The sequence below is a fragment of the Aegilops tauschii genome, chromosome 7 (assembly GCF_002575655.3).
Source record: "Aegilops tauschii subsp. strangulata cultivar AL8/78 chromosome 7, Aet v6.0, whole genome shotgun sequence".
Classification (NCBI taxonomy): domain Eukaryota; kingdom Viridiplantae; phylum Streptophyta; class Magnoliopsida; order Poales; family Poaceae; genus Aegilops; species Aegilops tauschii.
In genome coordinates, this window is record NC_053041.3 from 83219208 (window position 1) to 83230912 (window position 11705).

Below are 11705 nucleotides of genomic sequence, written 5' to 3' on the forward strand. Positions count from 1 at the left end.
ATTCAAGATTTAAACCTTGATACACCTTTCAGAAGACTTAGAGTCTAACGAATATTTATGGAACTTAAAACTGATACGGATAAAAATGTTTTATCCATAAAGCTCGACTTGTTGAAATAACAAGTTCAAGAGTTGACTACGATGAGGATGTTTTCATCGTAGCGATGCTTAAAGTCGGTTCGGGTTGAACTAGCAATTAATACATATTTCAATCATGAGATATGAAACATGGATGATAAAAGGATTTCCATCTGATGGAAATGAAAGCTAGGACTTGTATATGATACAGTCCAAAGTAATTTGTCGATCCAGAGGATGCTAGTAGGTATGCAAACTTCAGAGTTCCAGCAATGGACAGAAGAGAGCAAAATGGAGTTGGAATCTTCGTGTTTTGATGAAATGGTCAAAGGGGTTTTGACTTCATCAATGGGTAACGAAGATGCTTGTAATTCAAGAAAGTAAGTGGGAGCGTAATAATATTTCTAAAAACCTTATGTGCTTGGCACATTGGTAATTGGAAATAAATTTCTTGACACGAATTAGGACTTCATTTGAAAATAGTTTTTCGATGAAGTGCTTAGGCTAAATAGCCTCAATATTAGGCATGATGATCTATGGAGATAGATTTACCTAATGGGGCTAAGCAATGAATACATATTGACAAGATGCTAAAACCTTTTAGCATTTAAAACGCCAAGGAGTGATTCTTGCCAAAGTCACATGGAAAGAGTTTTTGCAAGACTCGGTGTCCCAAAACACTGATGAGTAAAATACATGATGTAGATTCCACACACTTTTGTGTTTGGATTAATCATGTATTCCATGGTATGTAAAACAACCAGATATGTCCGATACTCCCAAGGTGTTGCGAGTATGGATACTAAAGTGATCAAAGTACTGATCGTGGGACAACGGTGAAAGATGTCATTGAGTACTAGAGTAAGTACTGATGATATGTTTTCTTGCAAGCGGAGATCATGAACAGTTCGTTGTAAAATGTTACATCGATAGTCTTCATCTTTTCTCCGTGCGATTTTCGATTTAAGTTAAGGGTTTTGTGTAATACACAATATGGTGGCACGGTAGTTGGAAATTGTTCCCAACAGGATAGTGTGGAAAATTCTATAACAAATGACTAAGTATGTTGACGCTTTAGAAGCGACAAAAGAAGATGTTGAATCATATAGTTCATTCATGAACTTAGTATGGTTCCAAGATGGCTTTTGTCAATGGGACACTACTGCAGGTAGTTGCTCCATAACTCAGTCTGAGGAATCCAGGTTCGACCTATGATTCAAATACATACAACGCCAAGTCCACACAAAATATGAATTTTGTGAAAGCATGAAAATGCGAGGATATGCAGAGATACACACGGAGCTGAAATTGTCAGATCCGATGGACATCAGGCTATACCACATGCGAAGCATTTTTTACACCAGTATGCCATAGGTGTAAAGTGCATTAGCATTAACTAGATTATTGACTCTAGTGCAAGTGGGAGTCTGTAGGAGATATGCCCTAGAGGCAATAATAAATGATATTATTTATCTCCGAGTTCACAATTATGTTTATGTTCCATGCTATAACTGCAATGATTCTCGAGTCTGCAATATCCACGAGGCTCGGAGGAAGACTCATATGCACGTGTGGAATAATAAACGGTAAGAAGTATTCCTAGTCTGGCCTCTAAGATTAGCTCAAGTGTTGCATGATGATTCTGTTTTCCTGGTCATGGGCATGTCTATGCCAGCAACTTTGAGGGCACAATGTTAAGAGAACATTTCTGTTGAATCGACCCGGATTGATGTTATGCTATGAGATTCATTCGTCACAAGTTTATTGGTACATAACACAGAGATGGTTAATGTTTGCATAATTCCTTGGACCATGAGAGTATCGAGTTTCTTCATGCTTGCTTCATGAACTTTGGGGTTTGTTAAACGTCATCCGTAACTGGATGGCTATTACGGCGGCTTACGGGTTCATGGGAAAGTATGTTAAGTAACTTGATAGCTCGAGATTGGGATTTGCTCCTCCGACGATGGAGAGATATACTCGGGCCCTCTCGGTGTTACGGTGTCCATCATCGTCTGGCCAGACACTTTGTGATTTGATCACGAGGATGCCAGAACACGAAACGAGAAAAGAGAACAAAACCGGTAACGAGGTAACTTGCATAGTGGACAAAGTGTTGGCCCACGGGGATGCAATAAATCTCACCTCAGGTGTTTGTGATATATCGTGAAGCATCAGGAATAGCTCACCTCAACTGGAGGTTCACTCGAATATTCATTCGTGTTGGTATAGGGGTCAATATGGGTGTCCACGGCTCCGATGTTGATCATTGATCGGAAGGGGTTCCAGGTCATGTCTATACTTCACCGAACCTATAGGGTCACACGCTTAAGGGTCATCTATCTGCTGAATACTAGACAGGGAGTCTGAGAGAAAATCACCGAAAAAGTTTCGGACACCGAAAAGTTTCGGACAGCGGAATCGACCGCAGAGAGAGGTCACCGGATGAGTTTCGGTGAAACCGAAAAAGTTGTTTCGGGGTATGCCATTAAGTCAAAATGGTTTCGGCACATGCCTGATAATTCTTGGAGGGTGCCAGAATCATTCTGGAAACTTTTTGGAATTTTCAGAAATAAAAACCGAAAATGTTTCGGAGCTGCCGGTACCGCTTTGGCTGTTTTTCGCAGATGAAATTCACTAATATGAAATTGTTTCAGAACGAATCCAAAATCATTTTAGTGGGTACTAGAATTATTCTAAGACCCACAGAAATATTTTCGGATTTAGTGGACGCGAAAAATTGTCTTCATGAATAGTGAAAACGCATTCTTGTTTGCTTTTCGCAGATGAAAATCACTAAACCGAAATTGTTTCGGAACGCGTTGAAAATTATTTTAGTGGGTACTGGAAATGTTCTGAGGCCACATAAATATTTTCAGTTCGAACGGACGCTGAAAAATGTCGTCATGAATAGTGAAAGTGCTTTTTGCTTGGCTTCTTGGAGAAGCCACCTTGAGGGCCTTTTTGGTATTTCCCCCCTTGGCTTCTTGGAGAAGCCACCCTTGGGCTTGGCCTATAAATAGGGGTGGAGGGGGCTTCCTAAAGGATCATCCCTTGCTCTCATACACATTCCATGCATTATCTGGCTTCTTCTCTCCCTCCCACGAAAAGAGTTTCGTAGAGCCGTAAGGCTGTCTGGGTTCCGGCAGGAACTAGTTCTGGACGGCGAAGCCCTGCCGGATAGATGGCACCGTATGTGTGCAACTCTGTAGAGAGATCGTAGTTTCGGTCTTAGTTCGTGAGTGCCTCCCGAAGGGCTGTCCGTGTGACCGTCCGAGTTTCGAAGGTCCTCCCGAAGGGCTGTCCGAGTGACCGTTCGAGTTTCGAAGGTCCTCCCGAAGGGCTGTCTGCGACACCGTCCCGGGGGCTGTTCGACCGCCTCCCGGAGGGCTGTCTGAGGGTATACATCCTCGCGGTTGGGAGGTTGTAAATCCTAGCTGCGGGGATCTGCACCGCCGATCGTCATCGACTCTACTTCCCGCTGCGCTACGAGTCGGTAACGAAAAAGATCAAACCATGTATGCAGTCTCCATAGTGGTCCTGGGCTGGTGCGTAGGTCGGAAATTTTTTGTTTTCTGCTGCGTTCCCCTACGTGGATCAACCTTCCTCTACTCTGACCCATGCCATGGACCGAGCTCACTTCCCTCCTCAAGGTCATCTCTTCACCCCTTTCCTCGTGTGGCATGTTGCACCGCTAACCCTCACCTTATCTCCCTCCCTTTCCTCCCATATCGAGACATGCATGTGTTTCTGCTCGGCCGCTTCACCTCACCGCCGCCTTCATCTCCTTATACAATGTCGTATCCGCCGCCTTCTGCCAGCTGTAGAAGAGTGTGTTCGATTCTTGAACCTACAAAATATAAAATGCTGAGGTCAATAAGTATGAATTTCTCTTGTCCCTAGTACTATATTTTTATACATGCTTGTTGCATAACCAACCTGTGTGTCGTAGTGTACTGTGGACTTGCTGAGCTGCTCGACCTTGAGCTTGTCAGTTTGGCAGAGCACGTTCTTCGTCTTAACCTCCATCTGCAGCTCGGCATCGCGGATGGCGACAGCCTTGGCGGCCTCAACCTCGGCGACCTTGGCCGCCAATCCCAGCCTTCCACTTCATGGCGAGGTCGGTCATTGAGGCGGCGTTGTCGGCCTTCCTAGTGTTCTCAAACACCCGCACCTCCGCCCTGACCTTGGCCTTCTCCTTGAGCGCCTCGCCCTGCTGCTGCACAGAGAGCACCTTGTTCTCGGCGTCCACCTTGGCGGCGTTCTGGCACGTGAGGACATCCCGCTCCACAAACATCCACCTTGGCTCTGCTCGCTGCCTCCTGTTGTGTCTTCTCGCCGAGGTAGGAGAAGTACTCATGCCCCGGCACGTCCACCAGCTGCTTCACGGTGGCATTGTAGATGAAGAGGCCGAATTGGTCCAGCTCCTTCTGCACGCTACTGAACACCTCCTGCTTGAACTTTTTGGTGCAGGTGAAGATCTCGTCCATGGTCAGCTGCGCCACCAGCATCCGGGTCTCACCCTCGATCAGCCCTTTATCCCTTCACCATGTCGTGCCCGTGGCTCCTACCGTACGAGTGCAACAGCGCGATCAACTTCACGTGGAGTAGAAGCTTCGCTTCGACAGTGGGCAGGGTTGGACGTATCGCTCGTGGCTCAATCGGTGTTTGACACGCTCGGTCCTGGCTTGTTAGAGAAAATGGATGATCTGGTCTGCTAAAATCGGCCTGGAAAATTGTCGGTCCGATCCTGTCTGGTCTTCAACCGATCCGACCAAGAGGACTGAGAAAAAATGTCACTGCCGCCGCCATTCGTTCTCAGCATGCCGACCGGCAGCCCCCGGGTAAACTACCATGTCCCCAAGCTTCCCCTTTCCTTCTTTTCTCTCCTCCCCATGCACCATAGCCTCTCGCCGCCGCTGTCGTGCATGCACCACTAACGATCTCGAGTTCTCAACTTGGCACTGGCAGCGTTCTAGCTGCGGGTTTCGCTATCATGGCAGCGACCGTTTTAGCACAGCACACATGCAGGCCATCAACTGGGGAAAACGGTCGATTGGGTGTGAACTTCGGATCGTGCGAGAATCGCTCAGCCGTGATTTCCGCGTGAGATTTAATAGCCTCCGCCTATAATCACGCACCATGATCCTACGCTGCCGTTTTCTTTGTTGAAGCATATGTTTAGGTCCACCTGCCGCCACGTGATTCTCTCTCTCCCATTGCTCTCTCCGTAACAACCTTTCCTTATCGTCTGTGTCTTTATTGCGAGTAAAGGATTAGCAAGGTCAGCTCAGGAGTTAGTTGGGTTACTGGCCGCACCTGCCTGTGTATATCTTATATAAATGTATACCTCTATAACTGAATATGACTACTTCAGTCGTGTTGGTGTGTTCACTTTCTGCACTTCTATTCAGTCGAACGGGAAATAGGAAGTACATGAGAAACATGGCTTGATCCGAAAATCATGACACCATTTGACAACAAACTGAAAGTCATGTTTTTTTATGGTTAATCCACTAACTATGGCAAGGCCCAAACACACAAAAAACATGGGCTCATGAAAAAAACTACTACGGAAGGTTCATGGCTAACAGCCGCGCACTTGCCGCGGCACATCACCGACCTCATCGTTGGCGCTCCCGCATGTCCACCACCTCGCCACAGCACCCGCACACGCAGCCCACCTCGCCGCTGCCCCAGCACGTTGACGCCGGTGGTGGTTGGCCAGTCCAAATGGTGGCTCGATGAGGAACCGAACCAACCCGGACCGTGTCGCCTTGGTAGCGCCGCCGAGTTCCAGGTGGTCACCCGGGGACCGATGGTGAAGACGGCGGGCAGGACGAAGGGCAGCTTCTTGGAGCTCTACCAATACCCACGCCTTCTTCACCAGCGTTAAGTCCTCGATGCCCCAGCCAGTGATGGACAGGTATTACGACACGTACGCAGCGATGAAGCTCGCCGTTGACTATTTTGCCGGCTGTACCGTTAGGTTTTCTTTCCTTCTTACCTACATAGGACATAGGAGTGTTGACCGATCAAAGGAAATAAATAGAACCTGTTAGTACATATAGCAAAAATGCTCGTGCGATGCAACGGACCTATCAAACTTGTTTTACGTGATCTCGGTTTATGTAATCAATTGATTACGTGATCTCTATTGTATGTTCTTTCTCTATTCCTAAATTCCACTCACGCGAGTAAGAAGTATTTCACTGTCTTATGCAAGTAGTTCAGTGCATACATATGCTACTCGTTCATAATTGCAACCTGAACAGAGTAAAAAAAATTGGTTCGGTGCATGGATGGATTGATGGGAACACACTGTCTAATGAAAAGGATAAGAATCACATTGGCATGCATAGGTGATTTGAAATTTTAAAAATATAGCATCTACATCTGCGCATCATGAGGAACAATTCCAGAGAAAAAAAATTGATCCAGTCAAGTGTATCTTTGGATATTTCATTATCCACTTAGGCCATATTAGTATTACTTCCCACGTGGTGCACATCATCCTGATGCATGGGTGCGCCTCGGCCCTTACATTGCAAATGTTATTATTGCAGGAAGAGCACACATTCATAAGCTAACGGTTTCACAATGCGTTCTTGTTGATAGTAATTGAACCAAATGAAACGATGGACAAGCCCATTGATTAAGGAACTCTAGGTAATACTTCATGCCGTAAGCATTGGCTCAAACAGTTAATTTGTAAGTAACAAAAAAAGGCCTAGAAGAATAGTTCTACCTAAATAAAGTTTACTGCTGCACATGAGCAGATCCACACGAAGCAGAGGGGGGTGGAGCAGGCCGGTAACCAGGGGAAGGAACAGAGTGGGAGAAGATTTACACCGCCGTCTCCACTGGATATGGTGTCTCTGCCGCATCTGTGGAGGCGCCGCGGCTCCGCCTCGGATGGTGCTTGTGGCTATGGTGAAGAGGAGGGGCGACGCATGGGCGAAGAGGCAGGCGGTGCTCGTGGCCAAAAAAGTGGGTGGTTCGAGCTGCGGGAGGGAGGAGGGGATCGCCGGGAGGCGGCGAGATCGGTGGGCGGCGGCGGCGGCGTCCAGGTAGGGAAGTCGAGGTAGGGCGCTGTGTTTTTTTAGGGGAGTTGCTTGTGAAAATAACGTGTGACGACGACGTAGCGTGCGGATCCCCTTAAAAAAGACGTAGCGAGCGGATTCCCTTAAGGTAGGAATGGATACGATTGATGACGTTGATAAATAATGGTGAATGTTGGCCTAATTTACTATCATCATGCATGGAAACGAATCATCAAGAAAAAGAATACTTCCTATTAGTACGTTAGTACGCTCATAGGAAGCTTTCTAATCTCTGCTACCAAACAGTTTTTTCCCAAACAAGAAAGGAAAGTTATGGACGTGATTCGGAAGGAAACAAACGTTATGAAGATTAATTAATTTAGATTTGATCTTTAGAGATTGATTGTGATTGATTCTTTTACATAAAGACATTACTGAATAATTTGCGTCAGTATGGAAAGTTCTGATCCGTTCAGTTTTTTTCGTTGTGTGAGAGGGTGACGCGAAAATAAACCGATGAAGTGGGGAGGGGACGAAAAACAATCTACAAAAAAAACCAGCGAAGGTGGGAGGAGGTACCAAAAAAACCATGGTAGGTGGGACGAAAATAAACCCGAAACGGAGACTACCAACTAAGACATTAGAAATAGAGATGTGAAACCACATTGTTTTTTTAACAATCGCCAAGGGAGACGATCCCACCAGAATGTATATTATTCAAAGGGCCATGAAGGCAAGTTTACAAGATTGCGCTGGTGTGTAAGGAGATGTATTGCCGCCGTCTTTAAACCTATGAAATCCACAGAGTGAAATCGGTGAGAAAAGAAAACTACATCTTTGATCATTATCTTGTGCATGTGTGCCAAACTGCTCTCTAACGGCTTGGGTACCTATGGTAAAAGATCCACCCTACAAACATGTTGAGATTTCTGCTTCCAGTGGCCTACTTTCTTTGTATGGATGTGTATCGCGTTGTCCACTCCCTGTATGTCGATTAACATCAAATCACCAAATGTCAATTGGAATGCAACACTAAAGGACACTAGATAATACCTCGCGTGTTGCGGCGGGAATTTGTTGCAGCGTATAGGAGAAGAACAATGGAGTGAAAATAGTAATAACGAAATATATATTATTTGAACCACTGATGGTATGCCATGAAAAGTCAAAAATAGTATATTGGAGTATCTCTGTATTTGCGTAATTACAATCTGTCGCTTTATTTTTTTATCAAAGATCTGTCCCTTTATTGTTGGGAAATCTAAATGCACTACTAACAGGGAGAAACCATATACACTCAAAACATGTCCAAAGCTTGGTTCGAGGTATTCCACTAAAACAAAGCCCAACACAAAAGGCCGGAATCCCCACAAAACTAATGAATGCTTGTTCAGTTATACTATGTACTTTTTTTGCGGGTACAGTTATCTGTAATTAGGACATGAACAATGCTATACACATGTCAATTTTTGTACGATGGAGCAGATCAAGCCGGCTACACTTAATTAGAGGAAAACTGGAGAACAACATTCATACCCCGTACAAAGTTCGAATAGCGTGCAATAGTTCCGTAAGAATATAAAGCCCTTCAAAACCAAAGAAAAAAAATATCCACAAATCCAGCAGCAACACATCCCTGCATCTTAGAATTTGTACATGCATGACCACGAGCCACATACCAAGGACTAAAAAGAAGTAGTAAAAAAGAACATGCATAAATATTAAATAGTGGTAAATATGCATCTAATTCTCCGTCAGATCACGTGATGTCCATGCCTTCAAGGAAACAACGTTGACGTGGAGATCTAAAAAAAACAAATAAAAGACAGGAGCGATCTCATCTCCTGCTCCCACATTGGCGACAGATCGAGGAGCTACTCCGACTTGCTCGGCACCGGCCGGCATGTCCTCCGATGGAGCCGCCAAACTACACCTTGTGGCCGGCGCTCTCCTCTTTTTCAGCTACTCCGACTTGGAACCAGAGGTTCCAACCAAGCTAGCTAATAATCCGGTGAGATCCGAGGAGCTCGACAGGAAAGGGAGCCCTCACCTTGCCTGTGGTGTTGATGGAGGACGCTGACATGCACTGAGTCGACGTCAGGGCCGGCATAGCCCCAGCTGGGATGAAGCGCTCGACGGGACTCCCGGACGACGCCAAAGCGCTGGTCTATGGAGGCTTGCTTGTCGTGCGGTATGGAGAATGGCTCGAATAAAGAGGGGAGAGAAGAATCTGGAAGACATCGGTGGAGATTTAATGATGGATCGGAGATGAGGAGAACTATCTACGAAGAGGCAAGAAAACGAACGGGCAGAGAGATTATAGTGAAAACAATCGAACATACAGTATTAATTTGTTACGCCTGTGAAGGAAACGCATCTTGACATGTCATCATGCATGTGGAGAATTTGCCAAGAGTTGCTGACATGGCTTGATGCTGATGTGGACATGCTGCATGTTTAGATAAATTGATTAGTGGGGACGAACTTCTTAAGTATATAGGATATGCATGGCTCAACATGACCGTAGAGTTATCTCTCCTCTCTCAAAATGCATTATATTAATTTCCTCTTGGTAATTTAGATGGTTCATAACTTTTATACTAAAGTTCTATTTTAAAAAAAATCGTATATATTTGGAATCCTAGCGACAATAATTTTAAAACACTAGCAATGTTTGGCACATTTGGAATCACTTTTTAAAAACTTTATTTCACTGGCTAAAACAACTTTTTCACTTTCATAAGATATATTTGAATGTCAAAATATGCACGTCACAAAGTAATTTGAAACCAAAAAATGTGATTTCAATTTAGTATATGCATATTCAACTTCAAAACATGCATCTCATATAAATAGCCAAAATCATATTTGGCAAACCAACTAGAAATATGATATACAAAGGATACGTTTCACTTTGACATTGCATACTTCATGTCATGGACCAGATCAAAAATTTCACTTTCAGAATGCGCATTTCAATTTCAGAACGTGCATCCATTCCAATTTCAGAAAAGAAATCACTTCTACCTAAGAAAGGTGTAAGGTTCCATCCTACATCAACTTTTCTTCCGCCCATCCTTCGTCTGCCCTCCATGTGTATTACATCCACCCTTCCACCGTTTTTTCGTCCCTCCAAATTTTCTTTGGTAGCGGTTTTTTATCTAGCCGGTCAAATGAGATCAATATTTGGGAACGCAATACATCCGTAGTCGGTAATCAATCTCTTCTTTGAAAATAAATATTTGCTAACACAATAAATTCACGTGAAGGAATCAATCACGATCGGTAATTATTTGGTAGCACGGTAAATTCACGGGAAGGAATCAATTACAGTCGGTTGTCCTTCCTTTCAGGCCTCTGTATCTATCTCTACTATCACGGAAAGGAATCAATCATGGGGAAGTATACCTTAGACACGATTGGTATTGGACCACCATTATATGTATGCCCCCGTTGCAACGCTCGTGCAATTAACTAGTCCATATTTAAGTATTGAACATTCATTCTTATGTCAGACAAATATTAACATCCATTCCAATTAAAAAATGGTTTCACATCACAAATATAAGTTTCACACCATATATATCAGTTTCAGAGATCTAAAGTGCACGTCACATATGTCAATATCACATATCTACATACCAATTTGGATTTCAGAACAACATTTAACATATATCACATAATCAGTTCCAAATCTTCACTTGATTTCAATTTTAGATTTTCACTTCCATTGGATGAATATTTCAGTCTATTCCACAACTGAAATATTTCACTTGATTTCACTGTTAGATTTTCACTTCCGTTGGATCAATATTTCAGTATATTCCACAACTGAAATATTTTGCTACATTTCAATTCCAAAAGCATGGGAGGCTATCCATCTGCTGAAGAACTAGGGGCGAGGGGGCTCAAATCATGCAACATAAAACCATAATCATGAAGGACACACACACACACATGCACATGCACCAAGAGAGTCAATGGAATTGTGCTTAGCTCACTAGAGGGGTTCCTAGCACTGAAGATGGGCGGCGCGGTGTGGTCGCTGTCGTGGTGGATCTTGCCATTGTCGTCGATTGGTGTCTGAACCCCACTATGATAGATATGGCGGGCAGTGGCGGAGCTATGTGTGCTCCTGACTCCTGAGGTGGCTATCCCCCCCCCCCCCCCCCTCCGCGCCAAAAAGTGTGAAGGAATTTTTTAGAGGGTTTAGATGAGGATATATTTAGTATTTGGCCCCCTTAGGTCTACATGTTTTGTCATCCCCCCTCCCCAAACTTCCTCCCTATCTCTGCCAGTGATGGCGGGTGTAGGCGAGCCGCGCCGGTCGAACTCATCGATCGGCTTGGAGTTAGTCATGAACTGTTTCTTCTTTTGTGTCGGCACTGGCTGGATCTGTTTGGCTTGGGCAGAATTTAAGATGGTCCATATCTTTAAAAAATATTGTGTTTTTTAACAACATTGAATCGCTAGGTACAAGATCAATTTCATGTATTGTAATTATCAATTTCACACACTGAAATAATCTATTCCACATACTGAAATCATCAGTTTCATAAATTGAACATACCCAATACTGAAATC

General features: G+C 44.3%; 1 pseudogene; it reads right to left on the reverse strand.

Moving 5' to 3' along the window:
- Positions 1-3841: 3841 nt before the first annotated feature.
- LOC109786243 (flotillin-like protein 2) lies at positions 3842-6007 on the reverse strand (annotated as a pseudogene).
- Positions 6008-11705: the final 5698 nt, after the last annotated feature.